This window comes from Triturus cristatus, chromosome 12 (assembly GCF_964204655.1).
Source record: "Triturus cristatus chromosome 12, aTriCri1.1, whole genome shotgun sequence".
NCBI classification, from domain to species: domain Eukaryota; kingdom Metazoa; phylum Chordata; class Amphibia; order Caudata; family Salamandridae; genus Triturus; species Triturus cristatus.
The window spans coordinates 724,106,527-724,122,483 of NC_140595.1; the positions used below are offsets into that span (position 1 = coordinate 724,106,527).

General features: G+C 40.3%; 6 non-coding genes across 6 annotated transcripts; all 6 read left to right on the top strand.

The window, feature by feature from the left end:
* The first annotated feature begins 515 nt into the window (after window positions 1-515).
* TRNAS-AGA (transfer RNA serine (anticodon AGA)) lies at window positions 516-597 on the top strand. Its single transcript has one exon. It is a non-coding gene; the product is annotated as a tRNA-Ser (tRNA).
* A 1,279-nt stretch (window positions 598-1,876) lies between these two features.
* On the top strand, window positions 1,877-1,948 carry TRNAH-GUG (transfer RNA histidin (anticodon GUG)). Its single transcript has one exon. It is a non-coding gene; the product is annotated as a tRNA-His (tRNA).
* Window positions 1,949-4,535: 2,587 nt separating this feature from the next.
* TRNAS-AGA (transfer RNA serine (anticodon AGA)) lies at window positions 4,536-4,617 on the top strand. Its single transcript has one exon. It is a non-coding gene; the product is annotated as a tRNA-Ser (tRNA).
* Window positions 4,618-8,554: 3,937 nt separating this feature from the next.
* Window positions 8,555-8,636, top strand: TRNAS-AGA (transfer RNA serine (anticodon AGA)). The gene has a single exon. It is a non-coding gene; the product is annotated as a tRNA-Ser (tRNA).
* Window positions 8,637-9,915: 1,279 nt separating this feature from the next.
* On the top strand, window positions 9,916-9,987 carry TRNAH-GUG (transfer RNA histidin (anticodon GUG)). Its single transcript has one exon. It is a non-coding gene; the product is annotated as a tRNA-His (tRNA).
* Window positions 9,988-12,574: 2,587 nt separating this feature from the next.
* TRNAS-AGA (transfer RNA serine (anticodon AGA)) lies at window positions 12,575-12,656 on the top strand. The gene has a single exon. It is a non-coding gene; the product is annotated as a tRNA-Ser (tRNA).
* The last annotated feature ends 3,301 nt before the right edge of the window (window positions 12,657-15,957 follow it).

The following is a 15,957-nucleotide window of genomic DNA, read 5'->3' on the forward strand; positions in this document are numbered from 1 at the left end:
CAGCAAAACGTGAGGTGAAAAGCAAAAAGGTTGCTGGTAGGCCACCTTAAGGATGCCAGGTCTAACAAAAACTGAACTAAGGATAACATGAGTAAAACATCAGGTTTCTCTACTGCATTTGGTGAGACAAGTGGGCCTTCTTTTATCTTCCATTCAAGCAATCTTTGACAGACCCCTTTATTATAGAGCTTTTCAAGGATTAAAGATAAGGCACTTACAAAGGAGTCCCAAATACTCAGAGATGGTTGACTTCTGTAATATGGGTCGTCGACTAAAAGCAGCGCAAAAACAGAGTGCAACGGGGTCCAAAAAACTTGAGTGCCACAAGAGAGTTTGAATGCAAGCGTATCCTTTTACAGATCCAGAGATATACTCATGCAATTTTTATTTTTAGGACAGAACGTGCATGATGAAAAAAACATTGTTTTTAAAAAGCGCATTGCAGAATATTAGTACTTTGATGTGGGAAAACTTCAAAACTTTCAAACAAAATATTTGTATGCAGCTTACAGCAAGTTGTTGTGGCCGAGTGGGTAAGGCGATGGACTAGAAATCCATTGGGGTATCCCCGCGCAGGTTCGAATCCTGCCAACAACGAGAATCTTTTTATTATCGGCTACAATTTCAGAAGTTAACCTTTAGTATTTCTTCCATTTCAGTTTTATAAATAGGTGGCTTATTTTTGTGTCACTATTGCCTCTCCACATATTTGTTATCGCTACCTCTTTCATGTCTTTGCTACACCTCATTCCTACTTTAGCACTGGTGTAAACGCTTCAAATTATTATACCGTTGCTCTCTCATTCATACCTGCGCATGCACTTGAAAGTTACTTTACCAATAAAAGACGCAAAGAGAGAAATAGAACAAAAGTGCTGGCTGGATTGGCAAACACACTTCATAAAACTGCATTTTCTTTTTTATTCTCCCTCGTGTTACATGCTTAACCTCCCCATGTGTAATTTCTCTTAACCTGCTGTCCCAGGAAGAGAATTCATCTACAGGCTCTTTCTGTGTTTTTTTCCCTAGTCTGTCTTTCCCATTTCTTAGCTGTGTAACTGTTCCTTTATGCGCTCTATTTAAACGCCATCAATCTCATTTGAGCTCCTTGCTCCCGCTTCTGTTTTCTCCACCTCTCATACTGCCAGTTCTCTCTTTCTCTGTGATTGGTGGCTACTTTCCTGAGCTTCCGAAGCCACGTGGTTCCTGCCTCTTGTTGTCAGACTTGAATTGGAAAAGGAACCATATTAACAAGCCTTTACCACTCACACACGGCGGAAGTTTATACTTTAATTGAGTGAGCTAAGAAAAGCGTGTTGTGGGTCCCCTACGAGCCATGGTGCTTGCTTCATCATGATTTGGCACCAGTCATTAGCCGCAGCTCTGCTAATGAGCCACTGAGGTCAGTTTCAATATTTACTCAAAAACATAACCATGCAGCCCTCCCCTCAACTGTGTATTATCTTGCTTTTCTGCTGTTCGTGTGATTAGCTGGGAGGAGCTCACGGCGACATCCTCCCTATAAAAGTGTAGATGGATCACTCTCTAATTCTTTCTTGCTTCACATACAAATGGCTTGAAAGGTGCAGGGAAGATGCAGGTCTAATAGACAGAATAGAAGGTCTGTGCCAGGTGGGTTTCTCTGCATTGGTGTCCCATCACAGGTCCGCAAGTGTATTGTGTGATCTTTGACTCCTGGCATTTCACAAGCAGGCGGCCAGGAAACGGTTTCAGCCTATCAACCACTGAGGAGACGCAGCCTCTGAATGAGGAATGAGGAAGCAATGAATACATCCAGCCTATCACAGGAACAGCCCTGAGTGTTCCGAATTATAAATTCTCCATGTCACTGTATGTCGTTGAGCCCAAGTAGCTCGCCGTGATCGTATAGTGGTTAGTACTCTGCGTTGTGGCCGCAGCAACCTCGGTTCGAATCCGAGTCACGGCATTGTGGTTGGCAATGTCACGGCAGTTGGGTGTTAATTTTACAGAATTAGCAAATGTACCAGTGGTTTTTGTAAAATGTCTATTAAAAACAGATCCTTTCAAATATTTAAACCATCTAACAACAAATGATTTAAACTCGCATGATTATAAGCTGTAGCTATAATGTATTTACTTACATAAATTATCGTTCTTGAACCTATTGGGGGTGAAGGGAGAGCGGAGCTCACCCCCCAGGTGCAGTTGAGTGACCTGTGTTGTGGCTCTCTAGAGGGAAGGCACAAATTTTGCTGTCACCCAGCCCAATCCAGACGTGTATTGGGGCCAGGTTTCAGGCAAATAGAGCAGTAAGTGCAGAGAAATGTTCACTCTCTAAAAGTGGCATTTCTAAAATAGTAAAGTTAAATCCAACCTCACCAGTAAGTAGGATTTTCAATAAATAAATAAAGCTACTCCTCTCCGATATGGAATTACCAAATAAAAAGTATAGGGGAATACACAGAGCTAACCTATGAGAGGGGTAGACCTCACAGTAGTGAAAAATGAAATAGACTGTTTGCTACTTACAGGACACGCGAACCACCAAAGTACATATCTTATTTTTTACTTACATAGCATCATGCACCTAGGACTACCTAGGGCCTACCTTAGGTGTAAATTATATGTAATAAAAGGGGAGTTTAAGGCTTGGCAAGTAGGCTGGGACTCCCCTGGGAGACCCCTGAGTCTATGCCCAGAACCATAACTCTGCCAGTCGAGTACTTACCTAAAAGCCGATAACTCACTTTTCTTCCATAGGCTAACATTGAGTGGTTTCACTTGGAAATTCTTCTAAGTGGTGTGGAGTTTTGGAACTTTAAAATATTCATCTAAAATCAGCCGAACAACGAATTCTGATTTACTCACCTGTTATCAGGAGAGACCTCAGTGCTGCATCTTGGAGCTCAGTACTGACCCTGAAAAGTAATTTTAACCGTACTTACCAGTAACTCGAATTTCCTTCCATGGGATATCATTGCCTGCTTTTTGCTGAAAATTTTCTAAGTGTCGATTTTTGAAACTTACAAATATTCTTTAAAAATCGTACCAACTGTGAAAACGTAATTGTTTACCTGTTTTAGATAGATGTCCCAGTACTGAGCCTAGGAGCCCAGCACTGGATTACAAAAGTAACGAGAACGTACTTTACCCGTAACTTGAATTTTCTTCCATAGGAAACCATTGACTGTTTTTCTGTGAAATTTCTTCTAAGTGTCGATTTTGCAAACATGTAAATATTCCTTAAAAATCGCCTGTATAACTTAAACGTAGTTTCTCAACTGCTTACAGGTGGTACAGTAGTGCTGGATCTAGGATCCAACACTGACCTAGAAAAAGTAACCATAACCCCACTTACCTGCTAAGTGAATTTCCTTCCATAGATAACATTGGTAATTTGATCAGCAAAAGTTTCTAAGTGTCAACTTTTAAAATAGCAAAATATTGCTTAAAAATCACAACAGTAACTAAAACGAATTTACTCACTTGTTTCCAAGAACTGTCCCAGGACTGAATCTAGGATCCAGTCCTGGATTTAGAAAAGTATTCCTGAAAGTAATTAATTGCATATAACTTAAAATTCCCATTGAGCTCAATGTATTATTGTGATTCAAATTGTGTTGCCTATTGTAATAAACTGTAACTATGACCTGCAAAAGTCAATTGCCTATTGCAAAGTATTTAACTAAAGCATCTCACTCTGAGAAAGTATATTTTGATACCTATTGTTGGTTCTCAAGTAAAACAACAATATCTTTTTTATGCAAACCAATGGCCTAGTGTTCAGTTCTTGAGTGTGTGAGACCATTTGCTGACTGAGTGTGTACAACAAATGTTTTACACTGTACTCTGATACTGCCTTACTGCCCGGCAAGCTACCACTTTAGAGAGTAAGGTTATATCTAACTGTAGCCTCTGCCAAACCTCTGGGGACTGGGGACTCTGTGCACACTGTACCTATTTGGGAACAGTATATACAGAGCCACTTTCTCACAGTAGTGATAAAGTGATTAGAGTCCTACGGCCAACATAAAGATACAGCAAAACGTGAGGTGAAAAGCAAAAAGGTTGCTGGTAGGCCACCTTAAGGATGCCAGGTCTAACAAAAACTGAACTAAGGATAACATGAGTAAAACATCAGGTTTCTCTACTGCATTTGGTGAGACAAGTGGGCCTTCTTTTATCTTCCATTCAAGCAATCTTTGACAGACCCCTTTATTATAGAGCTTTTCAAGGATTAAAGATAAGGCACTTACAAAGGAGTCCCAAATACTCAGAGATGGTTGACTTCTGTAATATGGGTCGTAGACTAAAAGCAGCGCAAAAACAGAGTGCAACAGGTTCCAAAAAACTTGAGTGCCACAAGAGAGTTTGAATGCAAGCGTATCCTTTTACAGATCCAGAGATATACTCATGCAATTTTTATTTTTAGGACAGAACGTGCATGATGAAAAAAACATTGTTTTTAAAAAGCGCATTGCAGAATATTAGTACTTTGATGTGGGAAAACTTCAAAACTTTCAAACAAAATATTTGTAGGCAGCTTACAGCAAGTTGTTGTGGCCGAGTGGTTAAGGCGATGGACTAGAAATCCATTGGGGTATCCCCGCGCAGGTTCGAATCCTGCCAACAACGAGAATCTTTTTATTATCGGCTACAATTTCAGAAGTTAACCTTTAGTATTTCTTCCATTTCAGTTTTATAAATAGGTGGCTTTTTTTTGTGTCACTATTGCCTCTCCACATATTTGTTATCGCTACCTCTTTCATGTCTTTGCTACACCTCATTCCTACTTTAGCACTGGTGTAAACGCTTTAAATTATTATACCGTTGCTCTCTCATTCATACCTGCGCATGCACTTGAAAGTTACTTTACCAATAAAAGACGCAAAGAGAGAAATAGAACAAAAGTGCTGGCTGGATTGGCAAACACTTCATAAAACTGCATTTTCTTTTTTATTCTCCCCCGTGTTACATGCTTAACCTCCCCATGTGTAATTTCTCTTAACCTGCTGTCCCAGGAAGAGAATTCATCTACAGGCTCTTTCTGTGTTTTTTTCCCTAGTCTGTCTTTCCCATTTCTTAGCTGTGTAACTGTTCCTTTACGCGCTCTATTTAAACGCCATCAATCTCATTTGAGCTCCTTGCTCCCGCTTCTGTTTTCTCCACCTCTCATACTGCCAGTTCTCTCTTTCTCTGTGATTGGTGGCTACTTTCCTGAGCTTCCGAAGCCACGTGGTTCCTGCCTCTTGTTGTCAGACTTGAATTGGAAAAGGAACCATATTAACAAGCCTTTACCACTCACACACGGCGGAAGTTTATACTTTAATTCAGTGAGCTAAGAAAAGCGTGTTGTGGGTCCCCTACGAGCCATGGTGCTTGCTTCATCATGATTTGGCACCAGTCATTAGCCGCAGCTCTGCTAATGAGCCACTGAGGTCAGTTTCAATATTTACTCAAAAACATAACCATGCAGCCCTCCCCTCAACTGTGTATTATCTTGCTTTTCTGCTGTTCGTGTGATTAGCTGGGAGGAGCTCACGGCGACATCCTCCCTATAAAAGTGTAGATGGATCACTCTCTAACTCTTTCTTGCTTCACATACAAATGGCTTGAAAGGTGCAGGGAAGATGCAGGTCTAATAGACAGAATAGAAGGTCTGTGCCAGGTGGGTTTCTCTGCATTGGTGTCCCATCACAGGTCCGCAAGTGTATTGTGTGATCTTTGACTCCTGGCATTTCACAAGCAGGCGGCCAGGAAACGGTTTCAGCCTATCAACCACTGAGGAGACGCAGCCTCTGAATGAGGAATGAGGAAGCAATGAATACATCCAGCCTATCACAGGAACAGCCCTGAGTGTTCCGAATTATAAATTCTCCATGTCACTGTATGTCGTTGAGCCCAAGTAGCTCGCCGTGATCGTATAGTGGTTAGTACTCTGCGTTGTGGCCGCAGCAACCTCAGTTCAAATCCGAGTCACGGCATTGTGGTTGGCAATGTCACGGCAGTTGGGTGTTAATTTTACAGAATTAGCAAATGTACCAGTGGTTTTTGTAAAATGTCTATTAAAAACAGATCCTTTCAAATATTTAAACCATCTAACAACAAATGATTTAAACTCGCATGATTATAAGCTGTAGCTATAATGTATTTACTTACATAAATTATCGTTCTTGAACCTATTGGGGGTGAAGGGAGAGCGGAGCTCACCCCCCAGGTGCAGTTGAGTGACCTGTGTTGTGGCTCTCTAGAGGGAAGGCACAAATTTTGCTGTCACCCAGCCCAATCCAGACGTGTATTGGGGCCAGGTTTCAGGCAAATATAGCAGTAAGTGCAGAGAAATGTTCACTCTCTAAAAGTGGCATTTCTAAAATAGTAAAGTTAAATCCAAACTCACCAGTAAGTAGGATTTTCAATAAATAAATAAAGCTACTCCTCTCCGATATGGAATTACCAAATAAAAAGTATAGGGGAATACACAGAGCTAACCTATGAGAGGGGTAGACCTCACAGTAGTGAAAAATGAAATAGACTGTTTGGTACTTACAGGACACGCGAACCACCAAAGTACATATCTTATTTTTTACTTACATAGCATCATGCACCTAGGACTACCTAGGGCCTACCTTAGGTGTAAATTATATGTAATAAAAGGGGAGTTTAAGGCTTGGCAAGTAGGCTGGGACTCCCCTGGGAGACCCCTGAGTCTATGCCCAGAACCATAACTCTGCCAGTCGAGTACTTACCTAAAAGCCGATAACTCACTTTTCTTCCATATGCTAACATTGAGTGGTTTCACTTGGAAATTCTTCTAAGTGGTGTGGAGTTTTGGAACTTTAAAATATTCATCTAAAATCAGCCGAACAACGAATTCTGATTTACTCACCTGTTATCAGGAGAGACCTCAGTGCTGCATCTTGGAGCTCAGTACTGACCCTGAAAAGTAATTTTAACCGTACTTACCAGTAACTCGAATTTCCTTCCATGGGATATCATTGCCTGCTTTTCGCTGAAAATTTTCTAAGTGTCGATTTTTGAAACTTACAAATATTCTTTAAAAATCGTACCAACTGTGAAAACGTAATTGTTTACCTGTTTTAGATAGATGTCCCAGTACTGAGCCTAGGAGCCCAGCACTGGATTACAAAAGTAACGAGAACGAACTTTACCCGTAACTTGAATTTTCTTCCATAGGAAACCATTGACTGTTTTTCTGTGAAATTTCTTCTAAGTGTCGATTTTGCAAACATGTAAATATTCCTTAAAAATCGCCTGTATAACTTAAACGTAGTTTCTCAACTGCTTACAGGTGGTACAGTAGTGCTGGATCTAGGATCCAACACTGGCCTAGAAAAAGTAACCATAACCCCACTTACCTGCTAAGTGAATTTCCTTCCATAGGATAACATTGGTAATTTGATCAGCAAAAGTTTCTAAGTGTCAACTTTTAAAATAGCAAAATATTGCTTAAAAATCACAACAGTAACTAAAACAAATTTACTCACTTGTTTCCAAGAACTGTCCCAGGACTGAATCTAGGATCCAGTCCTGGATTTAGAAAAGTATTCCTGAAAGTAATTAATTGCATATAACTTAAAATTCCCATTGAGCTCAATGTATTATTGTGATTCAAATTGTGTTGCCTATTGTAATAAACTGTAACTATGACCTGCAAAAGTCAATTGCCTATTGCAAAGTATTTAACTAAAGCATCTCACTCTGAGAAAGTATATTTTGATACCTATTGTTGGTTCTCAAATAAAACAACAATATCTTTTTTATGCAAACCAATGGCCTAGTGTTCAGTTCTTGAGTGTGTGAGACCATTTGCTGACTGAGTGTGTACAACAAATGTTTTACACTGTACTCTGATACTGCCTTACTGCTCGGCAAGCTACCACTTTAGAGAGTAAGGTTATATCTAACTTTAGCCTCTGCCAAACCTCTGGGGACTGGGGACTCTGTGCACACTGTACCTATTTGGGAACAGTATATACAGAGCCACTTTCTCACAGTAGTGATAAAGTGATTAGAGTCCTACGGCCAACATAAAGATACAGCAAAACGTGAGGTGAAAAGCAAAAAGGTTGCTGGTAGGCCACCTTAAGGATGCCAGGTCTAACAAAAACTGAACTAAGGATAACATGAGTAAAACATCAGGTTTCTCTACTGCATTTGGTGAGACAAGTGGGCCTTCTTTTATCTTCCATTCAAGCAATCTTTGACAGACCCCTTTATTATAGAGCTTTTCAAGGATTAAAGATAAGGCACTTACAAAGGAGTCCCAAATACTCAGAGATGGTTGACTTCTGTAATATGGGTCGTCGACTAAAAGCAGCGCAAAAACAGAGTGCAACGGGGTCCAAAAAACTTGAGTGCCACAAGAGAGTTTGAATGCAAGCGTATCCTTTTACAGATCCAGAGATATACTCATGCAATTTTTATTTTTAGGACAGAACGTGCATGATGAAAAAAACATTGTTTTTAAAAAGCGCATTGCAGAATATTAGTACTTTGATGTGGGAAAACTTCAAAACTTTAAAACAAAATATTTGTATGCAGCTTACAGCAAGTTGTTGTGGCCGAGTGGGTAAGGCGATGGACTAGAAATCCATTGGGGTATCCCCGCGCAGGTTCGAATCCTGCCAACAACGAGAATCTTTTTATTATCGGCTACAATTTCAGAAGTTAACCTTTAGTATTTCTTCCATTTCAGTTTTATAAATAGGTGGCTTATTTTTGTGTCACTATTGCCTCTCCACATATTTGTTATCGCTACCTCTTTCATGTCTTTGCTACACCTCATTCCTACTTTAGCACTGGTGTAAACGCTTCAAATTATTATACCGTTGCTCTCTCATTCATACCTGCGCATGCACTTGAAAGTTACTTTACCAATAAAAGACGCAAAGAGAGAAATAGAACAAAAGTGCTGGCTGGATTGGCAAACACACTTCATAAAACTGCATTTTCTTTTTTATTCTCCCTCGTGTTACATGCTTAACCTCCCCATGTGTAATTTCTCTTAACCTGCTGTCCCAGGAAGAGAATTCATCTACAGGCTCTTTCTGTGTTTTTTTCCCTAGTCTGTCTTTCCCATTTCTTAGCTGTGTAACTGTTCCTTTATGCGCTCTATTTAAACGCCATCAATCTCATTTGAGCTCCTTGCTCCCGCTTCTGTTTTCTCCACCTCTCATACTGCCAGTTCTCTCTTTCTCTGTGATTGGTGGCTACTTTCCTGAGCTTCCGAAGCCACGTGGTTCCTGCCTCTTGTTGTCAGACTTGAATTGGAAAAGGAACCATATTAACAAGCCTTTACCACTCACACACGGCGGAAGTTTATACTTTAATTCAGTGAGCTAAGAAAAGCGTGTTGTGGGTCCCCTACGAGCCATGGTGCTTGCTTCATCATGATTTGGCACCAGTCATTAGCCGCAGCTCTGCTAATGAGCCACTGAGGTCAGTTTCAATATTTACTCAAAAACATAACCATGCAGCCCTCCCCTCAACTGTGTATTATCTTGCTTTTCTGCTGTTCGTGTGATTAGCTGGGAGGAGCTCACGGCGACATCCTCCCTATAAAAGTGTAGATGGATCACTCTCTAATTCTTTCTTGCTTCACATACAAATGGCTTGAAAGGTGCAGGGAAGATGCAGGTCTAATAGACAGAATAGAAGGTCTGTGCCAGGTGGGTTTCTCTGCATTGGTGTCCCATCACAGGTCCGCAAGTGTATTGTGTGATCTTTGACTCCTGGCATTTCACAAGCAGGCGGCCAGGAAACGGTTTCAGCCTATCAACCACTGAGGAGACGCAGCCTCTGAATGAGGAATGAGGAAGCAATGAATACATCCAGCCTATCACAGGAACAGCCCTGAGTGTTCCGAATTATAAATTCTCCATGTCACTGTATGTCGTTGAGCCCAAGTAGCTCGCCGTGATCGTATAGTGGTTAGTACTCTGCGTTGTGGCCGCAGCAACCTCGGTTCGAATCCGAGTCACGGCATTGTGGTTGGCAATGTCACGGCAGTTGGGTGTTAATTTTACAGAATTAGCAAATGTACCAGTGGTTTTTGTAAAATGTCTATTAAAAACAGATCCTTTCAAATATTTAAACCATCTAACAACAAATGATTTAAACTCGCATGATTATAAGCTGTAGCTATAATGTATTTACTTACATAAATTATCGTTCTTGAACCTATTGGGGGTGAAGGGAGAGCGGAGCTCACCCCCCAGGTGCAGTTGAGTGACCTGTGTTGTGGCTCTCTAGAGGGAAGGCACAAATTTTGCTGTCACCCAGCCCAATCCAGACGTGTATTGGGGCCAGGTTTCAGGCAAATAGAGCAGTAAGTGCAGAGAAATGTTCACTCTCTAAAAGTGGCATTTCTAAAATAGTAAAGTTAAATCCAACCTCACCAGTAAGTAGGATTTTCAATAAATAAATAAAGCTACTCCTCTCCGATATGGAATTACCAAATAAAAAGTATAGGGGAATACACAGAGCTAACCTATGAGAGGGGTAGACCTCACAGTAGTGAAAAATGAAATAGACTGTTTGCTACTTACAGGACACGCGAACCACCAAAGTACATATCTTATTTTTTACTTACATAGCATCATGCACCTAGGACTACCTAGGGCCTACCTTAGGTGTAAATTATATGTAATAAAAGGGGAGTTTAAGGCTAGGCAAGTAGGCTGGGACTCCCCTGGGAGACCCCTGAGTCTATGCCCAGAACCATAACTCTGCCAGTCGAGTACTTACCTAAAAGCCGATAACTCACTTTTCTTCCATAGGCTAACATTGAGTGGTTTCACTTGGAAATTCTTCTAAGTGGTGTGGAGTTTTGGAACTTTAAAATATTCATCTAAAATCAGCCGAACAACGAATTCTGATTTACTCACCTGTTATCAGGAGAGACCTCAGTGCTGCATCTTGGAGCTCAGTACTGACCCTGAAAAGTAATTTTAACCGTACTTACCAGTAACTCGAATTTCCTTCCATGGGATATCATTGCCTGCTTTTTGCTGAAAATTTTCTAAGTGTCGATTTTTGAAACTTACAAATATTCTTTAAAAATCGTACCAACTGTGAAAACGTAATTGTTTACCTGTTTTAGATAGATGTCCCAGTACTGAGCCTAGGAGCCCAGCACTGGATTACAAAAGTAACGAGAACGTACTTTACCCGTAACTTGAATTTTCTTCCATAGGAAACCATTGACTGTTTTTCTGTGAAATTTCTTCTAAGTGTCGATTTTGCAAACATGTAAATATTCCTTAAAAATCGCCTGTATAACTTAAACGTAGTTTCTCAACTGCTTACAGGTGGTACAGTAGTGCTGGATCTAGGATCCAACACTGACCTAGAAAAAGTAACCATAACCCCACTTACCTGCTAAGTGAATTTCCTTCCATAGATAACATTGGTAATTTGATCAGCAAAAGTTTCTAAGTGTCAACTTTTAAAATAGCAAAATATTGCTTAAAAATCACAACAGTAACTAAAACGAATTTACTCACTTGTTTCCAAGAACTGTCCCAGGACTGAATCTAGGATCCAGTCCTGGATTTAGAAAAGTATTCCTGAAAGTAATTAATTGCATATAACTTAAAATTCCCATTGAGCTCAATGTATTATTGTGATTCAAATTGTGTTGCCTATTGTAATAAACTGTAACTATGACCTGCAAAAGTCAATTGCCTATTGCAAAGTATTTAACTAAAGCATCTCACTCTGAGAAAGTATATTTTGATACCTATTGTTGGTTCTCAAGTAAAACAACAATATCTTTTTTATGCAAACCAATGGCCTAGTGTTCAGTTCTTGAGTGTGTGAGACCATTTGCTGACTGAGTGTGTACAACAAATGTTTTACACTGTACTCTGATACTGCCTTACTGCCCGGCAAGCTACCACTTTAGAGAGTAAGGTTATATCTAACTGTAGCCTCTGCCAAACCTCTGGGGACTGGGGACTCTGTGCACACTGTACCTATTTGGGAACAGTATATACAGAGCCACTTTCTCACAGTAGTGATAAAGTGATTAGAGTCCTACGGCCAACATAAAGATACAGCAAAACGTGAGGTGAAAAGCAAAAAGGTTGCTGGTAGGCCAGCTTAAGGATGCCAGGTCTAACAAAAACTGAACTAAGGATAACATGAGTAAAACATCAGGTTTCTCTACTGCATTTGGTGAGACAAGTGGGCCTTCTTTTATCTTCCATTCAAGCAATCTTTGACAGACCCCTTTATTATAGAGCTTTTCAAGGATTAAAGATAAGGCACTTACAAAGGAGTCCCAAATACTCAGAGATGGTTGACTTCTGTAATATGGGTCGTAGACTAAAAGCAGCGCAAAAACAGAGTGCAACAGGTTCCAAAAAACTTGAGTGCCACAAGAGAGTTTGAATGCAAGCGTATCCTTTTACAGATCCAGAGATATACTCATGCAATTTTTATTTTTAGGACAGAACGTGCATGATGAAAAAAACATTGTTTTTAAAAAGCGCATTGCAGAATATTAGTACTTTGATGTGGGAAAACTTCAAAACTTTCAAACAAAATATTTGTAGGCAGCTTACAGCAAGTTGTTGTGGCCGAGTGGTTAAGGCGATGGACTAGAAATCCATTGGGGTATCCCCGCGCAGGTTCGAATCCTGCCAACAACGAGAATCTTTTTATTATCGGCTACAATTTCAGAAGTTAACCTTTAGTATTTCTTCCATTTCAGTTTTATAAATAGGTGGCTTTTTTTTGTGTCACTATTGCCTCTCCACATATTTGTTATCGCTACCTCTTTCATGTCTTTGCTACACCTCATTCCTACTTTAGCACTGGTGTAAACGCTTTAAATTATTATACCGTTGCTCTCTCATTCATACCTGCGCATGCACTTGAAAGTTACTTTACCAATAAAAGACGCAAAGAGAGAAATAGAACAAAAGTGCTGGCTGGATTGGCAAACACTTCATAAAACTGCATTTTCTTTTTTATTCTCCCCCGTGTTACATGCTTAACCTCCCCATGTGTAATTTCTCTTAACCTGCTGTCCCAGGAAGAGAATTCATCTACAGGCTCTTTCTGTGTTTTTTTCCCTAGTCTGTCTTTCCCATTTCTTAGCTGTGTAACTGTTCCTTTACGCGCTCTATTTAAACGCCATCAATCTCATTTGAGCTCCTTGCTCCCGCTTCTGTTTTCTCCACCTCTCATACTGCCAGTTCTCTCTTTCTCTGTGATTGGTGGCTACTTTCCTGAGCTTCCGAAGCCACGTGGTTCCTGCCTCTTGTTGTCAGACTTGAATTGGAAAAGGAACCATATTAACAAGCCTTTACCACTCACACACGGCGGAAGTTTATACTTTAATTCAGTGAGCTAAGAAAAGCGTGTTGTGGGTCCCCTACGAGCCATGGTGCTTGCTTCATCATGATTTGGCACCAGTCATTAGCCGCAGCTCTGCTAATGAGCCACTGAGGTCAGTTTCAATATTTACTCAAAAACATAACCATGCAGCCCTCCCCTCAACTGTGTATTATCTTGCTTTTCTGCTGTTCGTGTGATTAGCTGGGAGGAGCTCACGGCGACATCCTCCCTATAAAAGTGTAGATGGATCACTCTCTAACTCTTTCTTGCTTCACATACAAATGGCTTGAAAGGTGCAGGGAAGATGCAGGTCTAATAGACAGAATAGAAGGTCTGTGCCAGGTGGGTTTCTCTGCATTGGTGTCCCATCACAGGTCCGCAAGTGTATTGTGTGATCTTTGACTCCTGGCATTTCACAAGCAGGCGGCCAGGAAACGGTTACAGCCTATCAACCACTGAGGAGACGCAGCCTCTGAATGAGGAATGAGGAAGCAATGAATACATCCAGCCTATCACAGGAACAGCCCTGAGTGTTCCGAATTATAAATTCTCCATGTCACTGTATGTCGTTGAGCCCAAGTAGCTCGCCGTGATCGTATAGTGGTTAGTACTCTGCGTTGTGGCCGCAGCAACCTCAGTTCGAATCCGAGTCACGGCATTGTGGATGGCAATTTCACGGCAGTTGGGTGTTAATTTTACAGAATTAGCAAATGTACCAGTGGTTTTTGTAAAATGTCTATTAAAAACAGATCCTTTCAAATATTTAAACCATCTAACAACAAATGATTTAAACTCGCATGATTATAAGCTGTAGCTATAATGTATTTACTTACATAAATTATCGTTCTTGAACCTATTGGGGGTGAAGGGAGAGCGGAGCTCACCCCCCAGGTGCAGTTGAGTGACCTGTGTTGTGGCTCTCTAGAGGGAAGGCACAAATTTTGCTGTCACCCAGCCCAATCCAGACGTGTATTGGGGCCAGGTTTCAGGCAAATATAGCAGTAAGTGCAGAGAAATGTTCACTCTCTAAAAGTGGCATTTCTAAAATAGTAAAGTTAAATCCAAACTCACCAGTAAGTAGGATTTTCAATAAATAAATAAAGCTACTCCTCTCCGATATGGAATTACCAAATAAAAAGTATAGGGGAATACACAGAGCTAACCTATGAGAGGGGTAGACCTCACAGTAGTGAAAAATGAAATAGACTGTTTGGTACTTACAGGACACGCGAACCACCAAAGTACATATCTTATTTTTTACTTACATAGCATCATGCACCTAGGACTACCTAGGGCCTACCTTAGGTGTAAATTATATGTAATAAAAGGGGAGTTTAAGGCTTGGCAAGTAGGCTGGGACTCCCCTGGGAGACCCCTGAGTCTATGCCCAGAACCATAACTCTGCCAGTCGAGTACTTACCTAAAAGCCGATAACTCACTTTTCTTCCATATGCTAACATTGAGTGGTTTCACTTGGAAATTCTTCTAAGTGGTGTGGAGTTTTGGAACTTTAAAATATTCATCTAAAATCAGCCGAACAACGAATTCTGATTTACTCACCTGTTATCAGGAGAGACCTCAGTGCTGCATCTTGGAGCTCAGTACTGACCCTGAAAAGTAATTTTAACCGTACTTACCAGTAACTCGAATTTCCTTCCATGGGATATCATTGCCTGCTTTTCGCTGAAAATTTTCTAAGTGTCGATTTTTGAAACTTACAAATATTCTTTAAAAATCGTACCAACTGTGAAAACGTAATTGTTTACCTGTTTTAGATAGATGTCCCAGTACTGAGCCTAGGAGCCCAGCACTGGATTACAAAAGTAACGAGAACGAACTTTACCCGTAACTTGAATTTTCTTCCATAGGAAACCATTGACTGTTTTTCTGTGAAATTTCTTCTAAGTGTCGATTTTGCAAACATGTAAATATTCCTTAAAAATCGCCTGTATAACTTAAACGTAGTTTCTCAACTGCTTACAGGTGGTACAGTAGTGCTGGATCTAGGATCCAACACTGACCTAGAAAAAGTAACCATAACCCCACTTACCTGCTAAGTGAATTTCCTTCCATAGGATAACATTGGTAATTTGATCAGCAAAAGTTTCTAAGTGTCAACTTTTAAAATAGCAAAATATTGCTTAAAAATCACAACAGTAACTAAAACAAATTTACTCACTTGTTTCCAAGAACTGTCCCAGGACTGAATCTAGGATCCAGTCCTGGATTTAGAAAAGTATTCCTGAAAGTAATTAATTGCATATAACTTAAAATTCCCATTGAGCTCAATGTATTATTGTGATTCAAATTGTGTTGCCTATTGTAATAAACTGTAACTATGACCTGCAAAAGTCAATTGCCTATTGCAAAGTATTTAACTAAAGCATCTCACTCTGAGAAAGTATATTTTGATACCTATTGTTGGTTCTCAAGTAAAACAACAATATCTTTTTTATGCAAACCAATGGCCTAGTGTTCAGTTCTTGAGTGTGTGAGACCATTTGCTGACTGAGTGTGTACAACAAATGTTTTACACTGTACTCTGATACTGCCTTACTGCTCGGCAAGCTACCACTTTAGAGAGTAAGGTTATATCTAACTTTAGCCTCT